The sequence below is a fragment of the Sinocyclocheilus grahami genome, unplaced genomic scaffold (genome assembly GCF_001515645.1).
Source record: "Sinocyclocheilus grahami isolate Dianchi unplaced genomic scaffold, SAMN03320097.WGS_v1.1 scaffold732.1, whole genome shotgun sequence".
NCBI lineage: Eukaryota > Metazoa > Chordata > Actinopteri > Cypriniformes > Cyprinidae > Sinocyclocheilus > Sinocyclocheilus grahami.
Window position 1 is genome coordinate 267,054 of NW_015505911.1, and position 15,611 is coordinate 282,664.

The following is a 15,611-nucleotide window of genomic DNA, read 5'->3' on the forward strand; positions in this document are numbered from 1 at the left end:
CAAAAAATGGTAAGCAATTTTTGTAGGCCAGGAAAACCACAGGTGTAACAGAGTGGGGGGAAAATACAAAAGTTGTTATACCCATGTGTAAACAAAGTGAGTAAGTTTTAGTTAAATTCAGTAACATTAACTAGCATAAAAAAAAAAAAAAATATATATATATATATATATATTATATATAATATATAATATATATATAAAACATTTAATTTTTTTTAATTAAAAATACTAATTTTATTAAAAATCCAAAAAGCATTGAAACAAATCTAACTTATAATAACCTTGGTAGAAATGTAAATGTCATGGTCTTGTTAGCAAGCAAATTAATTTAGTCGTTTGCATATTTGCGAATGCATTGGTTTGTCACACAACAAGAGGGGTGAGTTTTCAGCGGGGAGGCAGATCAAAAGAAACCGCTCTTGGTTGTGTGGGTCTACATCCTCCTTTCATCTCGGCACTGTGTAGCCCTCAAACTGCCTGCTTGTGATGAGACCCTCTTCACAGTCTTGTCATTTTCCTCGCTCGTCTCGCTCAAGGTCAGAAGAATGGATTATTTATTGATCCAGAAGGATGCCACACCATGCCATGAGCCTGAAGGATCAGTGTTTCAATTACACACTCACACCCTTTGCACATGGTTTGTGTCTGCTGGCAAATGTATATGGTGTACAAAGGCAGGTGATGCATGTCAAATCTTGGAGGTCTCTGATCTTAGAGAGATTTATCTACAGCTCATGTGAGAGTGAGGGTGGTATGTCATGAAAACCTACTTAAGAAAGAAGTTAAGACATTTCTTAATATAAACTCTAAGAAGTTTGAAATAATGTTCCTGCAAAATTCTTGAAAAGTAAAATCTGAAAATCTGATCATTATTGAAAAACAAGTTCTTAAATGTTTGTCTTTATGTTCTAGTCTGGTTGTATGGGTTTTTTTTTTTAGCAGGAAACAAGTTGATCAAAACATAATAATAATAATAATAATAAAAAAACATGTCAAAGGCCAGTAACATTCAAAGATCGTAATAATAAGCACACAGGCTATTTACATTGTGACTGGCATGACAGGAGTTAAACACTCGTGTGCCATGCATTTTAAATAGTTATTTTAAAGAGTCTGTCTATTGCATTCATTTGAATCCCACATACTCATGACCAATCAATATTTACATTATCACTTCAGATTAATTTACACACACACAATAATTAAACAATAATAGTTTGAATAATTACAGTGACAATGAATGAAGAAATCAATTTATTAACTACAGTTTATAAACTCTGAATTAATTTTAAACTAATAGTTTGCAAATTATTTGTAAGTACTTTATTAGTATATACCAATTATAAAGTATTACCCTAGTGGTAAGAAATAATAATAATAATAATAATAATAATAATAATAATAATAATAATAATAATAATAATAATAATAATAATAATAATAATAATAATAATAATAATAATAATAATAATAATAATAATAATAATAATAATAATAATAATAATAATAATAATAATAATAATAATAATAATAATAATAATAATAATAATAATAATAATAATAATAATAATAATAATAATAATAATAATAATAATAATAATAATAATAATAATAATAATAATAATAATAATAATAATAATAATGAAAACATCTAACCTTTGGGTATTTAAGACAAGGTTATGCTAATTTTAAGAAGTTATTTATGATGTTTTTTTTAAGAACACTATTTTCAGGGAATTCATGCTTCTTAAACATTGTCTTTAGAATAATATTAAGAAAAAAGATAACATTCTTATGAAATGTTCTTGGGAAAACAAAATATTCTCATCTTTATTCTTAGACAATAGGAAAAGAATAGCAGTTAAGAATAATTTAATTCTTACGGATGTTTCATGAATCTGGCCCCTAGTGTCCCTGCCAGTCTTCTTATCTAGTTTAACCACCAAGCCGCTTACTTTGTTGCTGAACAGCATGGCTATGTTCCACTAAGTAACACAGTACTAACCATAAACCAGCTTGGGGATAGGAGACATCCCAGAAGCAGGATCCTCGGAAAAACATTGTTTAGAACTAGGCCATGCCAGCCATCCAAACCTTGATCTCTTAGCTTGGATTAGTACAGAAATTGCTGGTCCAATGCTGCATTCCGAACAAAGTTGGAAGTAGGAATTCTTCAAATTCTCCCACCTGCACTATAACCAATAGAAGACTGCTTTAGTTGGAAATGCCATCAATGATACTTCTCACAGAAGTGAGGGATGATTGATCTCATTGACTTTGTAAGTCAGATTTCCAATCTCAAGCGTCATTCCATTGGTTATTTTCAAGGATTTGGTGTGATTCCAAGCACTGGGTTGTCTGGAATTCATCATAAGTTGTTTTCTCCAGCAGGGTGGTGGGATAAACACAATATCCCAGAATGTGCTCGACAACACCTGAAGCTGTGGAGAGGAAACACTTGATGGCTGTTGGCACCCTGGAGTTGTAGCAGTTGTTTTCCAGCATTGTATCTACGGCTTGCCCTTGGTCAAAATCAACATTTTACTGAGCGATTAATTCTCATAGTATGTGTCCTTGATTTCCCATCCTTCCTCTCAGGTGAGATAAATAAGGGTCCAGTGCATTTTTAATGAGGAACTCTGATGCTAACAGTCCTCTCACAATCTCATTAACCTGTCTGGGAAAGGAGGACACCGAATGAGGGCCATTAATTCTCCAATCTTTCATTTCAAACATGCTGCTTGGTGAAATTTTTAGAATCAGCAACTGTAACGTGATCTGGATTCATGTAATTACTTTCCTTCATGACAGAAGACCAGTTATAGCCAATGACAAGTTACACTTGATATAACCTTTACATGGTCGGTCCAAAATTACTAATTGTATTAAATTAAAGGGTTTTACTTTTTTAGTCATAATCTGAGAACATTTCGATTCAAAAAGTTGATTATAGCATAGTGGCTAAAGGACTGGCTCGTAATCCAAGGACTTAAAGTAGAGCTGATAAGGTTTTATGTCCATTTTTATTGATCAAGGAACTTAAACTGAAGTTGCTTTGAGTAAAAAATTTCCAGTTAAATGACGATTAACTAAAAATGGTCTGTCAGCAGAATGAAAACCAACAATATGGTATTGGTAGCAGTCACACCACCAAGAAGCTGGACTTGTGCATATTCAAAATTGATGTATTACAGTTGGTTCAGAGACAAACAAAAACGTCTCAGGTTACTTATATAACCATGGTTCCCTGAGTAGGGAACGAGACACTGCGTCCTCTAGGGGTCGCTATGGGGAACGCCTCGTTGTGACCCGTGTCTGAAGCATACATTGAGAAAAAAAAACACCAAACACACGTTGGCCGGCGACAGCCATGGCGTCACTACCAGTGCGACTACAGTATAAATAGGAGCCGGGAGAACACATCATCCACTTCTTCGTCTGAAGCTTGCGTCCGCAGCATGGCAAGAAACCTGGTATCCAGAGGATACATAGGTGGAGTGGTGCCCAAGGGAGTAACAGTTAGCAGTTACTTAGCTGAGGGAGCAACACCCCTAGTTCTCAAATGAGAGGAGGCTCGACCTGTAGCATGTTCCAAAGCTGAAACAGTTAGCAAAAATGTACTTAGCTGAGGGAGCAACACACCCAGTTCTCAGTCGAGAAGGGAGCTCTACCTACAGCATGTTCCAATGCTGGAATGGCTAGCAGTAGTTTACCTGAGCTGAGGGAGCACAAACCCAGCTCTCAACGAGAGGGGGCTCGACCTACAGCGCAATTGTAGAATCAGAAGGGTAAGTGTACTGCAAGCTAGCCAAACACTCAGAGCATCAGAGAGGCAGAGGAAGGGCCTAATTCGCCTGATGCTGCTGGTTCCAGATGCTCTGGAAAAACAGAGAACTCAACTTCTCAGGAAATTTTTACAGTGCTGTGCCGGGGGCCTGATGACCAAGAAGGCTCCCGCAGAAGCCTGTGATCTGGCCGCATGATCCAGGAAGTATGAAGCCGAACCCTGGCTTATCGTACCGTCTGGACATATATTGACGAGTGAGATAAACACTGCGAGTCGAGCACCCGGTTTCTGAATCCAGCAGAGGGGGTGCTCACCGAGGACCTCCCTAGAAAAAGGACAGAAACACACAGGTCCCGGGAAACACTGCAAAGAAAGCTAGCAGAAGGGTTATACACACAACCACCAGCGCATTAAATACACACATATATATATATTAAGAAATGGATCGTACTCACCCACCATAGAACCAACCAAAACATCATAGGTCCAGTAGGAGACTGTTATGCAGGAAGTTTCCACCTAACCTTGGTCAGGTGGAGAGATGGTGGTTACAGGGGAATTAGGAAGGGGAAGATAAGGACAGATATTAAAATCCTCAGAGGGAAATGACTAGATACTCAAGTATCACTCCGATCCAGACGAAAGCGCTGATGCCTTGTCTGGATCACATCCCTTAGTTCTTGTCTACCTCCCTTTGACCCGCGATTCTTCCTACCCCTACCCGCAGGCGGGGAAGGAGCGTGAGTCACTACACTAGCCTTCTGTGCTCGTCTCTGATCCTCAAACCGAGACGGGCCAGGACCCCTAGGTTGTTCGGGCTCAGACCTGGACCGTGGTGCGGCGCAACTCAGCTACCTCATCAGGAGAAAAGCCCTCGCCTTTATCCAGGTCTTTCAGCAGGTCAGCCTGGTATGCCTGGAACACCGCCATCATGTGCAACGAAGCGACAGCCTGACCTGCTGCTGTGTATGCCCTGCCATTCAAGCGAGATTTAATCTGAAGGGGCTTGGATGGCAAGGAGGGAGTTTTGAGAGAGGATGCCTCATCCATAGAGAGATAGCTGGCTAGCGTCTCTTCTACCGGGGGCATCCTCTTATAGCCGTTTTCGCGCATCGCCTCGATGTTGGCATAACTGGTATGCTGGAACCGATGGATGCGTGAGGAAAATGGCCTCTTCCATTCCTTCTCGATCTCAGTATGGAGATCAGGAATGAAAGGAAAGCTCACCTGAGCTGGAGGGCTATGGCCAGAAAGATAATGTTCATCGAGACGACCTCGCGACATAACTTCCTTAGTCCGCTTCCACGGCAAGTCAAGCCTCGCCGTGGCGCGATCCATAACTTCCAAGAGCTCATCATACGCAGGGCAGGAGGATTGGGAAGGCTCAGCCTCAGCTTCTTTGCCCTCCTCAGACATTTCCAGCTTTTCCTGGACTGAACCCAGCAGAGCACTGGCCCCTGGATCAGAAGATGTTAAAGAAATAACATCATCCTCCAGCGGCTCATTCTCGTCCACAGCCGACAAGCGCGAGAGGGAAAGCCCCTCTTTAAACTCATCGGCCAGGTCCACCTGCGATCCCCACGAGCTCATTCTCCTCCGTGCCTAAGCAGCGGCGGGTCCTGAACCGCAGGAAGCAGATGGCTGCCCTTCTTTACTCGAAAAAAGAGACAAACGATAACGGAGCTTTTTCATTGGAAAACGCTCGCAGTGCACGAAGATTGCCCCTCGAGGACATTGCGTGCGTGCTCTTCACCCAAACAAACATTGCATAGATCGTGTGTGTCATCGGGTGTCAAATAGCGATGACACAGATGCACACATCTTCTAAACGCTTTGCTAGTGCTCGCCATAATGAATGAAAGAGATCGCTCTTACCACGGAAATGCACGCTTCAAACAAAACAGTCCGTGAAGACGAAGAAGAGGATGATGTGCTCTCCCGGCGCCTATTTATACTATAGTCGCACCAGTAGTGACGTCATGGCTGTCGCCGGCCAACGAGTTGGTGTTTTTTCAATGTATGCTTCAGACACGGGTCACGACGAGGCGTTCCCCATAGCGAGCCCTAGAGGATGCAGTTCGAAGTTCCTATGAAAGGGAACCAACTGGCATTACCACAAGATACTTCAAACAGTTTAGAGGGCACATAGTGCTGGTACTATTACAAATTGTATTCTGTTACTGATGCCAAATTACATAATAGATTATGTTACTAACTACAATTTTTGTTAAGTTACACATTTCAGGTAATATAATCAGGCAACTTTTTGATTACTTTTAGATTACTTTTGACCTAACTCTTTTGTCACATTGATTTTAAACAATCTTGTACTATATTGATATAAAAATATGAAAATAAATAAAATATATTCTATTTGTTTCTATTAATAACATGAAGTGCATTAAACATTACATTACACCATGGGGGATGGAGTTTAATGAAAAGCTAATAATGAACTAAATCATACAAAATATAAAACTAAAATAAATTATTTAAAAATAACTATCAAAATAAAACCAAATAATCCAGATTACAATAATCAGTTACCACACAGCACTGTTTTTTTTTTATCTTGTTGTAGTTGCATTTTTCAAAAAACCAAGTTACAACTACTTGCCTATGCTACCTATTGGTGAGGGAATTGTCTAAGTTGATGTTGATCATTACTTATCTTATCTACAGTATTTTATATGACGTCATAAGTAAATAAAATCTATTTTTTAACCAAAATAGATTTCTATTGAGTTCTTCATATGAGGAACCACTATTTATAAGCTAATATTTAACAAAGGACGGCCTTTTCTGTCTGCTGTTAGATTATGTGCCTCAGCCATCCAACACCAACTGATTCAAACTCATTGTGAGTTTAAAATTAAGAATTGAAGGTAATTCACTTAGCTTCCTTGGCTAGAGTGCAGAAACCCCACTTTACTGCAGTCTTAGTAATCAGATTTTCAGTTAAAGTGACAGGCCATTCATTTCCAGATTTGATTGAATTTGACACCTATATGGGGAGAATTGCCTGTGAAAGGGAAGGTTTAACTTTTACTGGCTCTATATCAGGGTCATAAAACTGTAGTGCAGATGACGAGGAAGATATATGAAACATCTACATCATTATTAAATAAATGTATGCCAAAAGCACTAACCTCCGTTCTCGATTACCATAGTCTTTGTAAAAAAAAAAAACATAATTGGATGTTGTCTCACCATAATACATAATAAATAAATACACAGTTTCATAGTGATAAGGATGGACAAATCTTAATCATTATTACACCAAAAAATGTTTTAAAGAAAAAAATATGTGTAAACATATATTGTTACAAATATTATAAGTTACTGTTTTATTATATTATGTTTATTATATTATATTATTTAATATTATATTATATTATATTACATTATATACATGTTGGTTGTACCACAAGACTTTTCAAATATTACTAGGCAGGAGCTAGATTCACAAACATTTTTAAAAGTAAAATTCTTCTTAAAATTTCACCCAAAAATTATAATTACTGGAACGCCACTCTCTTGTGAACATGTGTATGACAGTTAGCGGAAGCTAGAGATTATGGTTCATAAAGATTTAAATATGAATATTTGTTTTACACAAAACATCAATTCACTTCAGGAGGCCTTTATTAACCCCTCAGAGCCGTGTGGACAGAGCCGGTCTTCCCTATACACAAAATACGCAAGCTGCGTAGGGCCCCCAAAACACCAGGGGGCCCCCTTGCTCTCAAAGATGATTTAATTTTAGTTTAGTTTTTGAATTTGGTCAACAGTTATGAAAACATGAATGATAATTTATTTTAATGACGTGCGCTGTCACCCTTTCTTCATAAAAATCAGTCAAATCATGTAATTTGAATGTTGTACAGTCTTGCTCGAGACTAAAAAAAACGAGTTGAAAGTGTACCGAGCCGTGGAAGAGACACTGTTTCTCAAGTGCTTTCCGCAAGCTCGATTCAAGACGGAGTGAAACACGAACAAATGCATTTCATTCATTCGTTCATAGCCACTCATACCCCACTCCTCACCTCCCCACCCATAGTCCAGGAGACATCAGGGGTCCAACCGTAAGTTTACGAAGCTACGAGAATACATTTTTGTGCGCAAAATAAAACAATAATAACATCATTTATTCAACAATTCTTCTCCCTGAGTTACTGTCTTCCGCCATTTTGGAGAGTACCCCAGTAATTAATGACAGAATTTTAATTTTTTGGTGAACTAACCCTTTAAAATCTCGACCACCATTCACTGCCATTATAAAGCTGGGAAGAGCCAGGACATTTTTTTAAAGAAGACATATTATGCCCCTTTTTACAACATGTAATGTAAGTCTCTGGTGTCTCCAGAATGTGTCTGTGAAGTTTCAGCTCAAAATACTCCACAGATAATTTATTATATCATTTTGAAAATGCCTATTTTGAGTGGAAGCAGAAACGTGTTGTTTTTCAGGCCTGTCTCTTTAAATGCAAATGAGCTGCTGCTCCCTGCCCCCTTTTCCAGAATAGAGCCGCCCCATTACAGCTCAGACCTGCTAAAAACATCTGTTTTGGTTCTGATTATCATGTTTATCGCGGTGAAATCATGCGTTTTAAACCATATTAGTTTAAACTTCTTACGGTTTTCTGAGCACACACATCCGAAGCACACGGACAGAAAGCGACTGTCACAGCATGTGAGTACTAAACTAAGTTATCTTTCACACACAAGTTTAAGTTAAAAACACACATGAGTTACAAAAACAGTCGGTTACGTATGTGAAGGTAAACAGTTGGGAAATAAATTGCATGTTTATTTTAGATCTTTGTGGCAGCAGCAATATACATTACATAAATCAATAAATCCACTGCTCTCTTGTCTCCTCTGAGGCTGGGACTGTAAATAGTGTTCTGTGCTCGTCTGTGCAGCCAGACAGTTAGCATGTTTTGCTCAAACTTTCGCCATTGGCATTACACCGTTGTCGCTTGCGAAATCAAAATGACGGTGCCATGGGTGGAAACGTGCAGATTAAAGGGCGGTAATATTATAATGAGATCCCTTTGCCACGTCACCAAGGGAGCGAAATCAGATGCGCTCATTTTTTCAAACACTTGCAGAAAAAGGCTTACCAAAACAAAGTTACTGGGTTAATCTTTTTCACGTTTCCTTTGTTGGTAGATGCACCGGGGACCTGATTATAGCACTTAAAACATGGAAAATCCGATTTTCATGATATGTCACCTTTAATATAACTATGAACGGGGCACCTATAATGGTTTGAAGGTAAATAAATCATGATGTAATTTTCATTTTTTGGGTGAACTATCCCTTCAGCTGCCTTAATAAAAAGTTAAGAATATTTTGTATTCTAAAATATACTACTTAACAATGTTATAATGTTTTTAAAGGTTGTTTGGAAGACAAAATTTAAGATGAATTCAAATGATTGAATTCTTAAAGAATTCAAAATCTTCTCAAAACTTATTATTAATAATTTAATGTTCAATGTATTTATTGGGTTATATTAAATAAATTGTTGTAATTAAGCATGGTAATACTAGTAAGACATTTTATTTTTCAAGAATTGTAACATTCTTAACTTAAAACTTAAAAAAACGTAAAATTTGTATAACTACTTTCTTACAAAGATTTTTGAGAGTCCACCTTTAATTTTGTTCAAATATGCATACTTTTTTAAAAGAAGTAATAATAATTATGTCAAACTACTGCAAAAACTTTTCTTAATCATGATATCAGGACAGTTCAGACAGGACCACTTTGGCAAGTTACTTGAGTTTATTGAAACACAATTTATCTTTGGCGGTATGGTTCCTTATGGGGGTTCTTGCTCCAAAATTAATTGAACATACAAGAGCTTCAACATTAACCTCCCGGAACTCTCAGCTTGGAAATACATAGATAATTAAGACACTTAGTAATGTCTTTAAAAGCGAACAGTGGTAATCGTGTAGATGTGGCAGTGGGACGTCTATACTGTAGCTTGGTTATGAGGATGAGTGTCTCTCAGCAGTGAGGTCCATGCCAGCCGGGACTTGAAAGCCTTAGTGATCTGAAACAAAAGAAGACGACAACCAGGAGGTGCACAGTAATATGTTCATGCTTATAGTGGGGAGGGAGGGAGGGTTGCGGGCAGTTTGAGCATACTTACCGAGCAGTAATGCCACGTATATACGTCCCGTATCTAATAGGAGAATGGTAGTGATTGGAGCGATTTGACAGCCGACCGCGTCAGCTGGTCGCAGTACTATGCCTAAGTGGCTTGACTGAACTAACGCTGCGCTCGATTTACACCACCATTTATGATAGACATTTTTGACTTTATGCCCCCAAAATATATCAAAATGAATCTTATGTCAATTCAAACCACACTCCTCACAGAAGAGGTGTATTTCAAGTATTTGCATTTTTGATGTATTTTTAAATAAATCAATAGATAGGACAAAAAATGACATCACCCAAGCCCTACATAGCAGTGATTTCCCCATGTGTAGGTTGCTGCTATCTGTGTACGCGCATATTGCAAACGGCACTTTTGCAGACGGTTGAGGGAATCAGGGACTCCAAACACATACACTTGAGACATGAGCTTGCTTAATGATGACACCCAGACCCAGGTTGCCCACCTGATGCCTAGCCACCGAGCCCCTTCTGAGCATCCCGTCTCATGACTAATACATAACTTCCTGTGTTGTACACGGTGGTTCAGAGTTTTTGAGAAGTCAGCAACCTGCTAAGGGCAATTAAACGGAAAGGGAATAAAGCTCCCCTGTGGTTGAGAGAGGTTACTGGTTCGACTAAAAAAACACTTACACAGGACAATATCTGTACAAATGCACCACCCAAATAAGCAACAGAGGAGATGAGGCCACGGTTTGAATTAATTCAAGGCCAAGCAAGTGTGTGCTGTTTCCAAGAAGGTCAGCACCTCTGCGGTGCACGTGATGAAAGCGGGCGGCTACGAAAGTGTGCCGACTTTATGAGTCATGACTCTCATTTTCGCCTGGACTTGGAGCCAATTTGTGAGAATTTCCTGAAACGACCCCAAAAGTATCTTTGCCCTCCTTCACTCTGATAATTTTCTTACTGGATTTCTCTGTTTTATAGCCTATAAACCTCAACCTTTTGTTACGCATTCGGTGCACAATGGACTGTATGACATAAATTATTCAGAATGGCCTGCTGTATGCTGTCAGCAAATCCCAAACTGAGGTGCTGTTAAGCGATTTCAGGCTGAGCTGGATCTATTTCTGGGTGTGCAATTCACCACAAAGTTAATAAATATCCTTCCCTCAAGATGAACGGAAACAAATGCATAAACGATTTTCAAACGAACACAAAGAAAGACGTCAGAGTAAAAGGAACAGCCATCATCTATTCACTGACATTTCACTCATAATCTGTGGTTTTGTGGGGCATGAAATGATATATTTAGCAGAATGCACAAATTGTCGCAGACAATAAAAATGTCAAGAAAATTGAACCAAAAAAAAAAAAAATACTGTTTACATGAAACACATTACATACATTGATTTGAGTGCACCTCAATAAGCATGTATTAATTCATGTTTTAAAAGTCATATAGATATTTTTGGGACCTAAAGTAAAAAATGTTAGGATAACATGTGAAGGTCAGTGAGTCTCTTAAAATATCAGAAAATCCAATGGATTTATGAACAATAATTGATGTTTGTAAAAAAAAAAAAATGCATGAAAAATATATTTTAAAAACTGTTAGTAAATGTCACACATTATTACAAAGACACATTGAATTAAACACAAAATACACTGTAAAATACTTAATTTTCAAAGGTATAACCCCCCCCCCCCCCAAAAAATTCCTGCAGTGCATTTTGCAAGGAAATACAATTTCTACTACAAAATTTAATTTAATTCAAATTCCCACTATTTCCTTGTAATTATTTGTAAAATCTACTAGCAATTGAAAAATATTATATTGTAAATCCTACACCAGTTGTTTTTTTCTTTCCTATGTATACCTAATGATTAAAGTGCCCCTATTATGGATTTTTGAAAATTACCTTTCACACAGTGTGTAACACAGCTCTAAGTGAATGAAAACATCCTGCAAAGTTTTAAAACTGAAAGTGCACCGGGTATAAAGTTATTGTCTCTCAAAAGAAAGAGTCAACTCTATGTTGACGTCAACATGAAACATTAGCATATTGCCCACCCACTTGTTGGTCTTTTCGCATTGGTCTGAATGAAAATGCAAATGCATTCTTTGCCACTAGCAGAGCCGTTGAGAAACAGAGTTGCCACACGCTTTGATCTCACCGCCATGCAGTCACGTGGTTTATGGAGCTCTCAATAGTTCCAAACAATTCTGTGCTGTCAATATGTTTGAATGGGTTTAAGTAGGACAGACAGCAATTTCTAGTGATTATTAACACATCATGTGCATTGATTGTGTATTGATAACTACGCTGACTACATTTTACAATCGCATTTTATTCTGGGGAGTGATGAAGAGACAGCATTAATATTTTTTTCTAATATGCTTATTATTTATATTACAATTAGCGTAGGTTAAAATAGAGAAAATGTTTTTAAATTCCAGTGCAAAGAGGCAAATTATGTCGCTTTTCCACTGCATGGTATGGCACGGTACGGTACGGTTCACTTTTGGGAGGTTTTCCACTGGGTACCATTATCAAAACGTGACGTGTAAATCCTGCTGATCACGGATTGGCTGAAGAGAATCATCACTACCTGCGTCACTGAACTTGCGACACAACCACAACAGAACCGCTAGATTTAAATCAGCACAGCCAGCGAAGGATTGAACTGTTTTGAACGAGCGCACCTTTTTTAACAACCAAAAAGTGTCTGTTTCGTTGTCTGTTGAGGAAGTACAGACGTTCCTCTTGTTGATAGCAGACGAGCAGATCCAGCGGGAGCTTGATGGGGCGACACGGAATGAAAAAGTTTTCCAGTAGAGGCGGCGCAACTATAACGACATGTGAATATCCCGCCCACTCTAAAGCGGTACTAAACTGCAGTGGAAATGCAAACCGAGCCGTGCCGTGCCGTGCCGTTCCGTTCCGTACTGAGCCATGCCGAGCCGAGTTGTACCACGCAGTGGAAAAGCGCCATTAGAGACTTTTGGTGGCCAGAAAAATTATATTCCTATGTAATGCCATGATTTAACCACTAGATGCCCGTATGGCTGTTTAATAAATATAGCCTACATATATTTAGCTTTACTCTAGTTGCTGTAAAGAGTTTTACCGGTCATAATAGCTTATTTATTCATGTATTTATTTTATGTTTTGCATTGTATATTTAGACATTATCAAACACTCAATGTTTATAAGTGTAGCTTTTTTTTTAATGTTGAATTAAAAATGATTAATTACTCACATCCCAGTATTTTTTTATGACATTTATGTAAGAAGATAATAGAAGCAAATTTTAAAAAAGGCCAGCAAATACGGAATTTAACCCAATAAAAAAAATTCAATAACATTTAAAAAAAACACAAGGCAACCAACTGCATTCAGGGAAATTCTTTCTTGTATTCCTTTAATGGGCAGTCTTCACTGAAACTCATTCAACTTCCTACAGGGAGAGAAAGATTGCAGAAAGACTAAAAACTTAAAAATATGACAACTAGCATCTGGTTATGATCGCTATTAAGGTGTTTCTCACGTTATCTAACTGCAAATATGGCATAACTGCTTATTATCCAAAACTACACATTAACTATAACGCGTTTCATAAAATACAACAACTTGCCAGATTTCCGAGAGGTAAACTAATGCATTAAAATGCCAAAAACTGCTATAATTTCCTCAACTTTCTGGCGAGTGTGCTTGAGAAGCACTGAAATGAATGGGCTTCAATACTGGAACTATTGGTTGTTTGAAACTATTGGCCGCTCCATGACACGCTTTATTTTTCCGCATTCCTCAATTCCTATGGAAGCCTATGGGAGTGTCACAACTCTGTTTTGCAATGGCTCTGCCCACTAGGTGCCGCTTTTGGAGCGGTAAAAATTGTGGTTTCCCCGGTAACGCTGTACACAAAGCAGCACTGCGCTCTAGTGGTGAAAATTTTCACCAAAATGATTCGTTCACTGATTCGTTCAGTGACCATTTCTTCATATTACATAAATACGCCAGCAGGTGGCAAAAAAGAGTGTCTTATGTGTTATGTCTTAAGTCAACGAGCGTATTTACTTGTTACAAAAACTGATTTGGCTTTATTAAAATGTGTGCATAATCTACTCATTAAATAAATAAAGTCTAAATAAGTTGTTCAGATGACTAAAGCACAAAGTTTTCTTGCATAATTAACATTTTAATTGTTTGGTCAGACATTACACATTCATAAATCGGGGATTAAACATGGAGTTATGTTCTGTATGCTAAATATGAATATATAAACAAGCGTATGTGCACAGTACCTATATCTGTGCTTTGCATCCGCTTTCTGCTGATTGCTGATCGAGATTGACATGTAAAATGGCCGACTGACTTGGTACACTCTCATTCATTTAAATCACGAACGAGATATGTAGCAGTTCATTCAACTCGTTTACGAACTACATATACCAGTTCATTCAACTCGTTCACGAACGAGATATACCAGTTCATTCAACTCGTTCACAAACGAGATGTACCAGTTCATTCAACTCGTTCACAAACGAGATGTACCAGTTCATTCAACTCGTTCACAAACGAGATGTACCAGTTCATTCAACTCGTTCACAAACGAGATGTACCAGTTCATTCATAGTATTCGTTCACTACATTCAACAAATCACATGCTCCGTCATATCTCATACTCGAAGGCTATTGGCTCGAGGTTTAGTCATTCTTTGACAGGATGAAACAGTCCACAGAGCTATACCGGTTCACAGAGCTGCGCATGCGCTGCTAATAGCGCTATGGAGGGAAGAATTTAAGTGAACGAGAAATATGAGTTAATGGATTACATGAACGAGAACGATTCGTTCACCTAAAAGATTCGTTCAAAAAGAACGATTCATTCACGAACGTAACATCACTACTGTGCTCACAAACGCTGCTTTATCAGGCATTACAGGCATGATGAAATAAAAATGAGACCAATCGGACCAATCACCGCAGATTAGCGTCACGCAAAGGAGGGGTTTGGAAAAATTACTCATTGAGCAAGTCGTTTGGGAGTTGTTGAGCAAGTAAGGTAAACATAAATGCATATTATAAGACAATGGAAGTGTTTTTTGACATTGCATGCATGTCAACCTGTTGTTGGGGACTCCCAAAACCAAAATATGAACCTTTCATAACCCTAGGGGCACTGTAACATATATTCAAGGTGCATGGAAATTATGTTATTATGTTTTAATTGATGGTTACACCATATGACATTTTTTAAATAATTAAACTGAAACTTTTTTTGAAAATGGTATACAAGTTCCAACTCATATGAAACAAACATGAATACAACTCATATGAAACAAACATGAATACAAAGATTACATTTATAAGAACTTGTGTTAAACTGTCATGGACATTTTGTCATTGACCCTCATTCCCTTTGGGCAACTGAAGCAAGCAGATGCATACCTGTTATATGACAGGAATCTCAGATTAGTCATGAAAAACAAAGGCAAGCTCCAGCGCTCTGAGTAGCTTATGTAGAATCATGTCAAAGGTCAGTCTCATAGGAAGCTGCTCTTCTAAAGGGCAGAACAAACCCCCTCAGTGCAGCAATAGCACCTGCTCTGCCTGGCAATGACCTCTCTTTCAACCAGCTGCTACAGTCTTACCCTTTATAGACTACATAACCTCCAGCTATT